Genomic DNA, 12,793 nt, shown 5'->3' with positions numbered 1-12,793 from the left:
AGCTGCTGTCTCCCAGGCTCCCGCCTGTTCACTCGCCTACTTCTCGCTGCCTACAGAGGCTCTCTAGCTCTTCACTGACCCCCAGTTTAAAATAAACGAACAGGCATGGAGAGTTCATCAGCGGCCCAAGTCACACGGACTGAGCCAGGACTAGAGTCCCGGGACTTCTCAGACTGTTCAGATCTCGGCTCTGCCCTCTGTAAACGTGTTCAACGCCAGCAAACAGCAGCCACGCATTATTTTTGATGGTTGCATAGTATTCCACGACTAGAGTTTGCTTAACAAATTCCCTGTGGTTGAAACGCGGCTTCTAGCTTTTCACCCTGACGGAGGATGTGCCCAGGGCACGCGCAGGCCTGAGCTGTTGAGGCTCTTGCCTGATGATACAGTCCCAGTCGCTACAAGCATAGCAGCTGGGTCAGAAACAGGCACATTTCGAAGGCTTTTGCTGCTATGGTCAAGTTGTCCAAAGAAAGTTTGGACAGGCCCCAGGGGCCTCACCACAGACTCCCTGTGCTGCCTTGGGCAACTGACTTAACCTCTCTGAGCCTCGGTGTCTTTCTCTGTCCTCTTCCCACCGCTCAGGGTCGTCGTGAGGGTTAATGAGACACCGGGTGCCGAGTGAGTGTCACATTGCCCTGTGTGGCATGGACGAGGCGATCCCTTCTTTATGATGGGAATGGCGTAGCGGGAGGGGGTCGGCACTTCCTGGAGGGCTGAGTCCCGCCGGGGACGTGGGAGCGCCCCAGGGGGGGCCTCGCGGTGCCAAGGACGGCCCCTGTGTCTCCCTGAGAGAGCCGTGGGCTGCTTGAGCGTCTCCAGCTGGAGCCTGCCCCCTCCTGATCTGCCCGCTGACTCACGGTCTTGCCCAGGCTGTGGAAAAACAAACGCTCGCTTGTTTCTTTGTGTGGCGTGGGTCCCTCCCCCCTTTTCTACCAGCTTCTCGCAGGTACCGGAGGTTTACACATGACAGGTACGCACACAATCCCCCACTCCACACTCACACCTGTGCGCACAGGCACACACACTGTCTCCCTACCCTCAGCTTCACCTCCCCTCTCAGGGATCCCTTAGGACCACAGAGCTTTCTTTTTTTCATGGAGACTTCCGGAAGGCCCGGTTGATAAATACCAAGAGGGGATGCGAACGGGGGAGCCGTCGGTGCGGGGGTGCTCTGGCTGCACCCACACCCCACTGCACAGGTGGGCCCTGGGCCACCGGCCGTTCCCGCCCCTCCACAGTTCACGGGACTGGACCCCCAACGAGCATTCCCTAACTTAAACATCGTTTCCCCTGGACCAAGTTCACGAAGCAATGTCTTTGCTTCCTTTTCCCGTGGACGCAGCTCTTAAAAATACAGTGTTAGTGTGGTTTTTCAAGCCTGCTCACTAATATGGAGTCCGGAATCCGGCGAGAATCCTGTCCTCCTGACGAGCTGGATGATGGGCTCCTTGGCCAAGAGGACACATGAACGTTCTTTGAGCCCCTCCCGGGCGCTGGGTGCCAGGTGCCGGGCCTGCCCCCCCCCCGCCTCCAGCTGCTCCCCGCACCCCTCCCCCATGCAGGAGCAGCTGTGGTCACTTCCCAGGTGAGGGACCTGAGGTCCAGAGAGGCCGATGGACTTGGCCCAGTCACACAGCCAGTTGTGTGTGGGCCAGTCAAGTGGGTCCAGGCCTCTCGGACCAGGACAAGGGGTGGGGGTGCCCCCGTCTCGGGGCCTCGAGGGTCGAGTGAGTCCTTGTGGCAGTGGCCAGCCCAGGGAGCCAATGCTGGTCTCTCCCCACCCTCACCTCACCCATCCGGGTCCCTCTGCTTGACTCAGCTCGGCACGCACAGTAGGTCCTTCTTCCCCAGGACTTATGTGCTTCCTTCACCCATCCTTTTGTTCACTCAGCCAGCATTTGTTAAGCACCTACTATGTGCTGGTCCCACGCGAGAAGCCAGGGACACAGAGGTGAACAGATGGCTCGGGTGACCGTGTGCTCGAGCTCACAGTCTGGGGGAGAGGGGACGACTCAGTGGCCTCGGGAGTAAATGTGCACTGGCACCCACAAAAGGAAAAGTGGGGGGTCCGTGATCTCATAGCACGGGGGAAGGGAAGAGGGTAGGGGAGGGCGTCCCTGAGGTCTGAAGGATGTGCGAGCCCTGGGTGGGGAGCGGGGGGGGCGGGGGGGGGGATGCCTGCCCGCTTGTGAGACCCTTACACCCGTTGACAGTGGGACTGCGAGTCCCTGTCGATATGGAGGGAGGCAGCCCTTCAAGTGATGCTGTCCATGCCGCCGCTGACAGTGGAGGGAACAAGACTCTGTCACTGCTCTGGCTGACGTGGGGAACCCCTTTCCAGACCAGATACTGGTCCACAGAGCGCAGAGGCCAGGGAGCGCCGGGGAGGGGGCTGGTGGTGTCCAGGCCGGCGGGGGAAGGTGGTGGCAGCCCACCGGCCGAAGCAGGGCAGGTGACCCAGCAGGGCACTGCGGCAGAGGGGACGGTGTGCAGGGCCACCTGGGGGCGGGAAGCAGCACCCTGGACGGGGTGGGGACCTCGGCCGAGCAGTTTGGGAGACCCCCACCACGGGTCACGGATGGTCCTCCCTGAGCCGGCGGCCTGCGATCAGGGGACGGGGGCCAGCACAGGTCCCACCAGTTGCGCAAGGCTCCACTGCTCACGTTTCGGCTCGGCTGAGGTCAGGGGGCTTTTACCCAGGCGGCGTCTTCGGTCCGCCGGCCGCAGCGCGCCTCCCACGGTCCCCCAAGGGCTGGACGGGAGAGTGGGAGGACAGCACCTGGCGTGGCATTTGACACACAGTAGGAGCCCAGGCAATGGGAGATCCCCTCCCCCTGAGCTGGTCAGAGGTTTGGGAAGTTGGCTTGGAAATTGCTGAAAGGGCTCCTCCCCTCCCCCCTTCACTCCAGGGCACTCGGTGGCGCCCGTCATGCCCTGTAATGACCTGCCTCTGTGACAACAAGCTCCGGCGAGCTCCTTGTCAGAGCTGCTGGCCCGCGTGACACAGGTGTCTCGGTGGGCGGAGCGCCTGCCCTGACACCTGTGGGCTGTGATCAAAGGCCCGCTCTCTGCCCGGCGCCCCTGCGCTGGTTAATTGGGCGCAGCGTGCCCAGCCTTTCGCCGCAGGCCCTGCGCGGCTCATTCTCGGAGGAGCGGAGGAGGGCTGTGTCCGGTGCCGCGTTCCCAGCCCCACACCCACCGTGGGGCTCGTGGGGCCGAGAAGGGTCCCCACGTACGGGCCGTGTGACGTCGGGCGACTCACTTAACTTATTTGAGTCTGCGTCTGCACCCGTAAAAGAGGGAAACTAGCAAGAGCGTTGCCGAGGGTGGCTGTGAGAAATCGCTCATTCGTTTGACAGGTGCTTACCGGGCAGCCGCCGCATAGGTGCTGACGGTGCAGTGGCGAACGAGGTGGACGAGATTCCTGTTCTCATGCTGCTGACCTTCCACTGGGAAGGAAGACAGCAAATGAGTCATCCGACCGATATAGTCTCAGAAGCTCTTCGGAGGAAATAAAAGGAAAAGTGGAGATAACCCACCCCCGAGGGAGGAGGGGCAGGAAGGTTAAGTATAAGTAGTCGGCACGGTCAGGATCCGGGGAGCCTCTCCGAGGGGATGCCACTGGAGCCGACACCCGGGTGATGAGACAGGGTCACTTAGGGGACCCGGGGAAAGAACCGTCAGGGTGAACGGCAGGTGCAAAGGCCCTGGGGCTAGCAGCAGGCTGGTGTGGCCAGGACCATGGTGAGCCCCGGCCAGCCTGGCGGGAGAGGCCCACAGGACCCGGATCGGGGGGGCCTTGAGAGCAGGTCAGGAAGTGGGTGGGCTCTCTTACTCACTGCGGGGGCAAGGGGGCACCCTGGGAGGGGTTCAGCCAGGGGCATGTCACAGAATGAGAACTCTGGCTGCTGTGAGTAGGGTGGATACATACGGGAAGGCCAGCTCAGCAGCTGCTAGGCCTCAGCATGATTACTGTCCCTTCCTTGGGGGGTCAGGACAACCCCGATTGCTCACACAGACCACCAGGTTTGAGCCCAGGCACACCCCCCCACCGCCCGACACCCACTGAGCCCGCCAATCTGTTCCCGTTACCCTGACACCCCAAACAGTGACTCACGCACGAAGGCGGCCCACGGCTAATGCACTCAGGTTAAAACTATGCAGGCCTCGTGTGATACTGAAAATCCAGGGAGCGTGTGTTTCGAGCACAGGGGACGCCAAAATGTAGCTGCTTTATTTAAGGCATTGTTCGGCTGGTGTGAGCGGATGTTCATCCGAGCTTTTGCTCCTAGTGGGGGGTGAAACAGGTACGTGTGGCTCAGTTGCTAAAAATAGGGGGATCCTCAGTCTGTTTTCCCGTGATGGGCCCTGAAATATTGGCCCCCGCCTTTCCTACCCCCACCGTGGGCTGTGGGTCAGAGCAGCTTCACAGAGACCCGCCCGTGGACGAGCTTTGCCTGGGGAAGGACCTGTGGCCCGGCGCCTCTGGGGTCCCGATCTGGGCTTGGTTCTGGCTCCTGTGTGACACCAGGGCCAAGTGGCTGCTTGTGCCCCTTGAAGACGGGGACAGTGCCACCCATGGTGAGGGCTGCTGAGAGGCTCAGATCTGCTCTGGGCTTCCCTCCGGCGGGCATATGGGTTCAAGTCCAGGCGGGGACACTCTGGGCCTGGCGGCCTTTGACCGAAGGCCAGAGCTGAGCCAGGGAGAGGGAGAGATGACCGCTGCCTGCAGAATCCATGACGGGCCCATTCCACAGGTGCGCACATCAGCCCGCGAGGCAGGGACATTGGGAGCTCAGCTGAGTCTGGCTTCTCCCCTGAGCCTTGTGTCGGCCAGGGTTCCCCGGGCCGCCTGTCTGCTGACTCTTCCCTTTCATTCCGTCAGCCGTTCCCTCATTCATTCATTTGTTCATTCACTCACTCACTCATTAATATTTAGAAACTGCTCTTGGTCCATTTCATGAATAGGTTCACATCCTCAAGTGTCTACCTGAGGGCAGAGTGGCCTGCAGCATTGGCAGGCCTGGGGGGCAGAGAGGGCACGGCCCCTCTGCCTCCTGGGTTCCGGCAGGGCTTAGCAAGGGCTCCAGCTGGGCTGGCAGGAGCCCCACTCCCTGACAGAGTGGTTCAGAGGGGCTGGGTGGCAGAGGGCCAGGTTAGAGTCTTCCGCCTCCTTCTTCTGCCCCCTGCCCCGACCTGGTGAGGACAAGGTCAGTGTTGCAGGGAGACCCTGGCAATAGTGGGGGGCGAGAGCTGGTGGCAGATGGGTGGGCTCACACCCTTTTCCAGACAGCTGCCAGAATACGGGGCCTGCGTGGTTGGGTCCTTTCAAGAGCTGGGGCCGCACACAGTGGAGGGGGCCAGGGACGCCGCCTTTCCATGCTTTCTTCTTTTACACCTGCTCAACCGCCTGTTCCTCAGAAGACTCCCAGCCCCATGCCTTTTCTACCTGCTCCCCCCTTGGGGTGACTCTTCAGGGCCCCCTGTAGGCCAGACACCCACTCTCCCTCCCCCCACCATGTGCGTCCCAGCACAGCCAAGCATCCCGCCCTGGCCTGTGCTCCCCCCGCCCCAGAGCTCCCCTGCCCCCGCCTCTCTCCCCCGAACCCTCTACTCACCACACCTAGGAAGACAGGGCTCTTCAAATATGGGCCCCACAGGGCCCCTAAAGGAATTTTGAAAACTACAGACGATGCACAAACATTTTTAGTTGGCATCTAAATGTTTTCATCGCAAATGTAAACCGTTGCAAAGGAAGTAATCCCCAGCCATCCCTACACGTAACAAATGCTTTAAATACAGTCTCATCACCGCATTAGAGCTATAGAGTCTGCTCATTCATTTTCCTGAGAAAGTCCACCATGCACACCAGAGGGCAACAAAGCCAACCCTCCCTGCCAAGCTGCAGAGCCGGGTCTGCCTGACTTTCAGTCAGGAAATGACGTATGTGGGTTTATTTTTCCATTTGTAAACCTGCTACCTCGCACCTCTGCATTTTCGCTTTCTCTCTGAACTCTGTTCTAGGACGGGGGCGGCACGCCCGGATGCAGTAAGGCTTTGGTGCCTCTGTGTTTCTGAGGGGCACCGTCTTGCTTTTCCTGCCTAAAGGTGCTCCTTTGGTGCCCGGGAAGTTTTTTTTTTTAATCTTTTCAATGTTTTATTGTGAAATATAACACACAGGGAGAAGCCCATTGTGTGTGGCTAAAGCTTGTATCAAAACTAAAATGTTCAGCTCAATCATTTATCACAAAGCAAACATTCAGGTCAAAAATGAGAACATGGCCCTGGCTGGTGTGGCTCAGTGGACTGAGTGCAGGCCTGCGCACTGAAAGGTCGCTGGTTCGCTTCCAGATCAGGGCACATGCCTGGGTTGCAGGCCAGGTCCCCAGTGGGGGACACATGAGAGGCAGCCATGCATTGATGTTTCTCTCTCTGTCTTTCTCCCTACCCTCTCTCTAAAAATGAATGAAGTCCTTTTTTTTTAAGGTTTTACTTATTTATTTTTAGAGAGGGAAGGGAGGGAGAGAGAGAGAGAGAGAAACATCAGTGTGCGGTTGCTGGGGGTCATGGCCTGCAACCCAGGCATGTACCCTGACTAGGAATCGAACCTGCGACACTTTGGTTCGCAGCCCGCGCTCAATCCACTGAGCTACGCCAGCCAGGGCTGAAGTCTTTAAAAATTAAAAAAAAAAATGAGAACATGTTCCCAGGAACCCGGTCTGGGCCCCTCCCAATCGCCCCCCGCCCGCCCTGTTCAAAAGTGACCACTATCCTGCATTTTACAAGGGTCAGTTCTCACTTTGCTGCGGGGTCTTACCACCTCCGACCCCTGCCGCGTTCTGAACGTCACGTGGGCGGAGTCCCGGAGCATGCGCCCTCTGGTCCCTGGCTTCTTTCACTGAGCTCGGCGGTGAGGAGTCAGCCGGTTGGCGGGAAAAGCGGTGCTTAGTTACTTCTCATTCCTGAATGGTATCCAATTGCATAAGTACGTCCCAGTTTATCCACCCATTCTGGGGGCGTCGGACATTTGGCGCGTGCTCAGTTTGGGGCTGTCCTGAATACATCTGCGTGAGCATTCACAAGCAGGTCTCTAGCTTCATACAGGTACGCCTTTCTTTGGGTGGGTGTCTGGGAGGTGTTGCTGCATCGTGGAGGTAAGCGCTATGTTTAACTATAAAAGATGCTGCGGAATCGTTTTCCAGCAGGGCTGGACCACTCTGCGTTCCCACGGGTGCCGCGGGAGGGTGCCCACGGCTCCTCATCCTTGCGGATTCTTGGGGTTGTCAAAATTGAAGATTTTAGCCAACCTGGCTGGGGAGCCATCCTTATCTCACTGTGACTTTAAATTTCCACCTCCCTGATTCCCGATGAGACTCAGTACTATTTTATATGTTTATCGACCATTGGAATACTCTTGTTGTGAAGTACCTATTTTTTGCCCATTTTTATCTTGAGTTGTTGGTCTTTTTTGCATCCATTTGCAATTCTGGAAACGAGTTCTTCGTTGGCTGTATATTTGCAATACATCTTTTCCCAGTCTGCAGCTTGTCTTTTAATGTTCTTACCAATATCTTTAACAAACAAGAGTGTTACATTTTAATGAAGTTAGTTTTATCGATTTTATCTTTATGGTCAGCACATCCCATGTCTTTGTGTTAAAGAATCTTCCTACCACTCGGAGGCCATGAAGACACTCTCTTACGTGACTTTCCAGAAGTTACACCATTTTACCTTTAATGTTTAAACCTACAGTGTCCCTGAAATTGGTGGTGCAAATGGTGTGAGGTGAGGATCGAGTTTCTTTCTCTTTTTTCTATGTAAATATCCAACTGGCCCAGCACTAGTCATCGAAAAGACTGTCCTCTTCCCCCATGGCTTTGTAGTACCACATCCGTCCTCAAACACGTGTCCGTGGGGGTGTGGCATCTCTCGTCCATCCCAGCGGTCTTCATGCTCACCCTGTACCAACTCCACGGCCTCACCTACTGAGCTGTACAGCAGGTATTGGTATCCAGGAGAGGAAATCCTTCTACCTTGTTCTTCTTTTTTTAAAAAAATGGCCCTGGCTGGCGTAGCTCAGTGGATTGAGCTCGGGCTGCGAACCAAAGCATCGCAGGTTCAATTCCCAGTCAGGGCACATGCCTGGGTTGCAGGCCACGGCCCCCAGCAACCGTACACTGATGTTTCTCTCTCTCTCTCTCTCTTCTTCTTCTTCTTCTTCTTTCTCCCTCCCTTCCCTCTCTAAAAATAAATAAATAAAATCTTTTAAAAAAATGTCATTTTGAAAACATGGCTACCCTTCACTTGCCGTGTTTCCACACAGATGTTATAATCTGTTTTCCAAGTTACACACATACACACCTGTTAGGGTTTGGGTCAGGGCTGTACGCATTGAATCTATAAATCAGATTGCAGAAAACTGACTTCTCTAAAATACTGAGTCTTCTGATCCATGAATATGGTATATCTTCCGTTTCGGTTTTGGGTTCCTCTCCATAGTGTTTTATCGTTTCCTGGGCATTTTTTAGGTAAAGCCATTTTTTTTTAAGTGGGTGACAGCACAGGTAACATTTGGACACAGCCAACTCGCGATGACAGTGATGTTCCCAGAACGTCTCTCTGAAGCCCCAGCAGCCAGCATGGCATCACAGGGACTTGAAGCTCCGCCTATTCCTAGGCCCTCCCTCTGTACCCACGTCCCCTGCGCTCTGGAAAGCTGGTTCAGGGCTGGCACCTAATACCTATTGACATAGTGAGCACTCCCTGTCGCACTGCCATGCCGCCCAGCGTACTTGTGCAATCGGATACCATACCTTTTCTCCTGTCGCTCGGAAGTCTTTGGAAAGGGCAGCCCAAGAGTTCCGTGAGGTTCTGTTGCCCGTCGCCTGTTTACTAAGCCTCTCCCTGTGGTGTGTGGGGGGCGGGGGATGTGTGACAGCAGGTGGGGGCCAGAAATTGCTGGTGGGGGTAAGAAAAGGACACTTATCTTTCTACACCTGGGGTCGCATTAATGGCCCTCACTTGTAGAGAGTCCAGAACTCTCTGGGTTCTGCCCTCTCCTCGGCTGTGAACTTGGCAGTTCCTTTCTCTCTCTGTGCTTCGGTTATTGTGTTAATAACCAGGCCACTAGATTGTGAGGAAGGTCACTCAAAAAGCCTGGTGCCCGCCCCGTGGTTGGCGCTTTGTAACCAGGAACCGAAGAATATTGCTTTGGGGGGTGCAGGCCCTCGGGGTGTGGCACTCAGAGGTTTGCTGAAAAGAAGGGCCTTCCTGTCGCAATCATGAGGCCGAGCTTTGTGGTCTGACTGCAGCCTGGATTCCCAGTTCTCCAGTTACAGGGAGGAGGCTGAGCTCCCGCCCCAGGGTTCCTGGAAGAAGGGGTCTCTTCCCCCAGGTGTCCGTGGTGGGTACACCCCCCATCAGTGTGCCCCCTCCCTCCAAGGTGCACCTGACTGCCTGCTACTGTGCAGGGCAGGGCCTGCCAGGGCACGCCCCGAGAGAGCCAGGCCGGGGAGCCCCGCCAGGGCCCTCCCTCTGCCCACTGCCCTGGAGGCTGCACCAATTCTGCACAAGCCAGAGACGGCCCCGCCCAGGGGCCCCGGTGATCCAAGCGGGAGCCCTCGTTCCAAAGAAGGGTGGCACCGTCTCTGCACTGCTGGATGTAGTTACGGGGAGGGGGAGGGAGGAAAAGCCGGGAGAGGTTATGGCTGGAGGCTGCCGCCCGGGCCCGGCATGTTCCTGTCCCCTGCTTCTGTTTGCACACCTCCTGTGACAGGGGTCTCCCTCTCTCCCAAAGCCACCTGCCCGACTTCTGTTCTAGAGACTACACTTCTGTGAATGCACCCCTATGTTGTTGCTCTGTTTGCTTGTTTGTCCCAGCACCTGTCCCCATTGGTGACACCAGAGTCCAGGGCTGCTGTCAACTGAAACTCATTCCTTTACAACCCTTTCCTAGCCCTGTCTTCTTCCCTCTCTCCCTGCCTCCCTCCTCCTTTCTGCTCTTCTCCCAGTTCAGAGCAACCCATCGCTGCGGTCGCTCTGTTCAAATGTGTGTATCGTGTACCAGTGTGGGCCAGTGCTGTCCCGGGCACTGGGGAGTCGCCAGTGAACACGGCCTGGGTCCTGCCCTCGGGAGGCTCCCGGCGGGGAGCACAGAGGGGTAACAGCCACAGCATCTGCCCCCAGGGTGCAACAGAGGAAAAAGCCACAGTGCAGTGGGCCCGGGGGGGGGGCAGGGGGAAGCAGCCACTGTATATGCCCAGCATGAGGAAAGCCCAGTGAAGGTTAAGGGCAGACCCTGCTCTCCCAAAGAGAAGATGCCCCATAAGGCCGAGTACTATAACCTGCAAGGGGTGGGCATGAGAGAGACATCGGCGTGCAACACCTAATTTATTTCTTGACCAGGACATACGTATTTTAAACCTTTTTTGGACAGAACGTGATTAATTTGGAAAGACTGCTTTTGTCTGGTCTCAAATTACAAGAAATGGTCGGGTTCAAATACTTCGCTTGTGGCTTTGACACCCGAGTCACTGTCATCCTGTGGGGTGGGGGCGGGGGGAGGAGCTGTAGTTTTCCAGAGCAGGTCTTGTTCACAGAGACCAGCATGCTAAAACCCAGCCGGCTATGTATGTATGTATGCATGTGTGGATTGATTTTAGAGAGGGGGGAAGGAGGGAGAAAGAGAGGGAGAGAAACATGTGCAAGAGAAACAGATCGGTTGCTCCCGATCGTCCCCCCGCTGGAGACCCGACCCACAAACCAGGCACGTGCCCTGCCTGGGAATCGAACCTGTGACTTTTCAATCCAAAGGGCCACACCAGCCAGGGCAAAAAAACCCCACAGAGCCCTTTTGGATCCATGTGTCAGGTGACCACTGGGCACTGTGTCCCCGCTGCAGGTGCTATTGGTGTCACGTGAGGGCCGCTGGGGCGTCCAGAACTGCAGGTGCACACGTTTGCGATCTGCACGACACTGCCGCTGGTTGCGGTGCTCTGACGGTGACCTTTAAAAGGCCCGTGTGTGACGACCCCCCTCTCTCACAGTCACAAAGGCCCGTTGCTTCCTGTGAGCGAACGCTCCTCCACTCCTTTTATGAGGATGCCGACTCTGCGTGCATCCCCAACTCACTGGACCTAGGGCAAACTCCCATACCCTTCCCGAACAGGACTTTCTGTTTGAAAAGACAGGAGCTCCTACCCTTTGTGACAGCATGGATGGAACTGGAGAGCATTCTGCTAAGCGAAATAAGCCAGGCAGTGAAAGACAAATACCATATGATCTCACCTTTACCAGGAACCTAATCAACGAAACAAAGAAACAAGCAAAATATAACCGAAGCCACTGAAATAGAGAACAGGCTGACAGTGTTCACAGGGGAGAGGGGAGGGAATTTCAGGGGGATTTCAGGGGAAAAGGATTTATAGGAACAAGTAGAAAGGACATATGGACCAAAACTAGGGGCAGGTGGAAATGGGAGGGAGGTGGGAAGGGCTGGGTGGGCGGGCTGGGATGGGAGTAAAAGATAGAAAATTGTACTTGAACAATAATTAAAATAAAATTCTTTAAAAAAAAAAAAAAGAAAGAAAGAAAGCAACTGAGAGAACACCCTCCACGCAAGTTGGTAATACAAAGGCAACCTCATGTTCAGACACATTTGATGACTCAGAGCCTGGTGGGGAATACAAGAAGGCTTCCTGTAGGTGGAGGCTTTGAGCTGATCTTGAAGAATGAGAACCTTCTGGGCTGGGTCAGGCTCCCCAGGCTGAAGACAGGGGACAAACGGAGCTGAAGGAAGGGGGGGGGTCTCTCCCAGATACCCCTCTTTCGTTCACACAGCTCCCAACCAGCCTTGCCCCTTCCTGGCTGGGGAAACTTGGGCATCTCTTTTCCACTCTCCGAGCCTTATCATCTATCCACGCAGTGGGGGTAATGGCAGATTTCGTAAGGTCTTCGCGGCTAGGAGAGCATGGAAAGGAGAGCCAGAAAAAAAAAAAAAAGCGGGTTTGGAACTGGTTCACCTGTGTTCTGATCTGCAAAATGGAGCCCAGTGGGGGTGGCGGCTAGCAGGCTTTGTTCCCCGGGGCGGGGGGGGGGGCAGTGTGGCTTCCTTCGCAGACAGGAAAGGTGCCCTCAGAAAGATACCTGTGGGGTGAATGAATGAATGAATGAATGATGCCCGTGACTCTCTCTGCCCCACACACCCGCCCTAGCTCCTCCCACAGCCGACTCCTTCTCGCCCATCAGATGGAGGGATGTGCCCCCAGCTTCTCCCAGAGCCCCCTCAGACAAAGTCACCCCATCACTCTTGCTTTATTTTCTTCCTGGCTTTGGTCATTGTATTGCCTGATCTCAATTGCTGGTTATTTCTGTCTTCACCCCCAGCATGCTTTGCCTGTATCCATAGTGCCCAGCCCAGCGCCCAGCTCGTAAGATGGGCTCAGTAACTGAGTGAGTGAATTCATGAATATGGGGGTCCCTCCTTTCAACCTTTGGATGCTGCCTTCGTTTACCCTAATTGTAGGTGCGTGATCCCACTCCGCAATCACGTGGCTGGACCGTCTTCCTCAGGCCCTTCAGCACGCTGTCCGTAGTGGCCTTCTGCCTGTGTGTACGTCCTGTCTCAGACCTGGACTAAAGCTAAGACTGGGCCCCTGTGGCCCAGATCCTGGAAGAGGGCCTGGCACACGCTGAAGGGCTTCCCAAAACGCTGGATTACATGAGGGAAAGGCCAGCAGGCGGACAAGCCTGGCACGCAGAGGGCATCCGGCTGCGTGGCGTGCCTGCCAGT

This window comes from Phyllostomus hastatus, unplaced genomic scaffold (assembly GCF_019186645.2).
Source record: "Phyllostomus hastatus isolate PE091 unplaced genomic scaffold, TTU_PhHast_1.1 phas_contig_150, whole genome shotgun sequence".
NCBI lineage: Eukaryota > Metazoa > Chordata > Mammalia > Chiroptera > Phyllostomidae > Phyllostomus > Phyllostomus hastatus.
The sequence above is the reverse complement of the archived record's forward strand: the minus strand, read 5'-3'. Positions refer to the sequence as shown.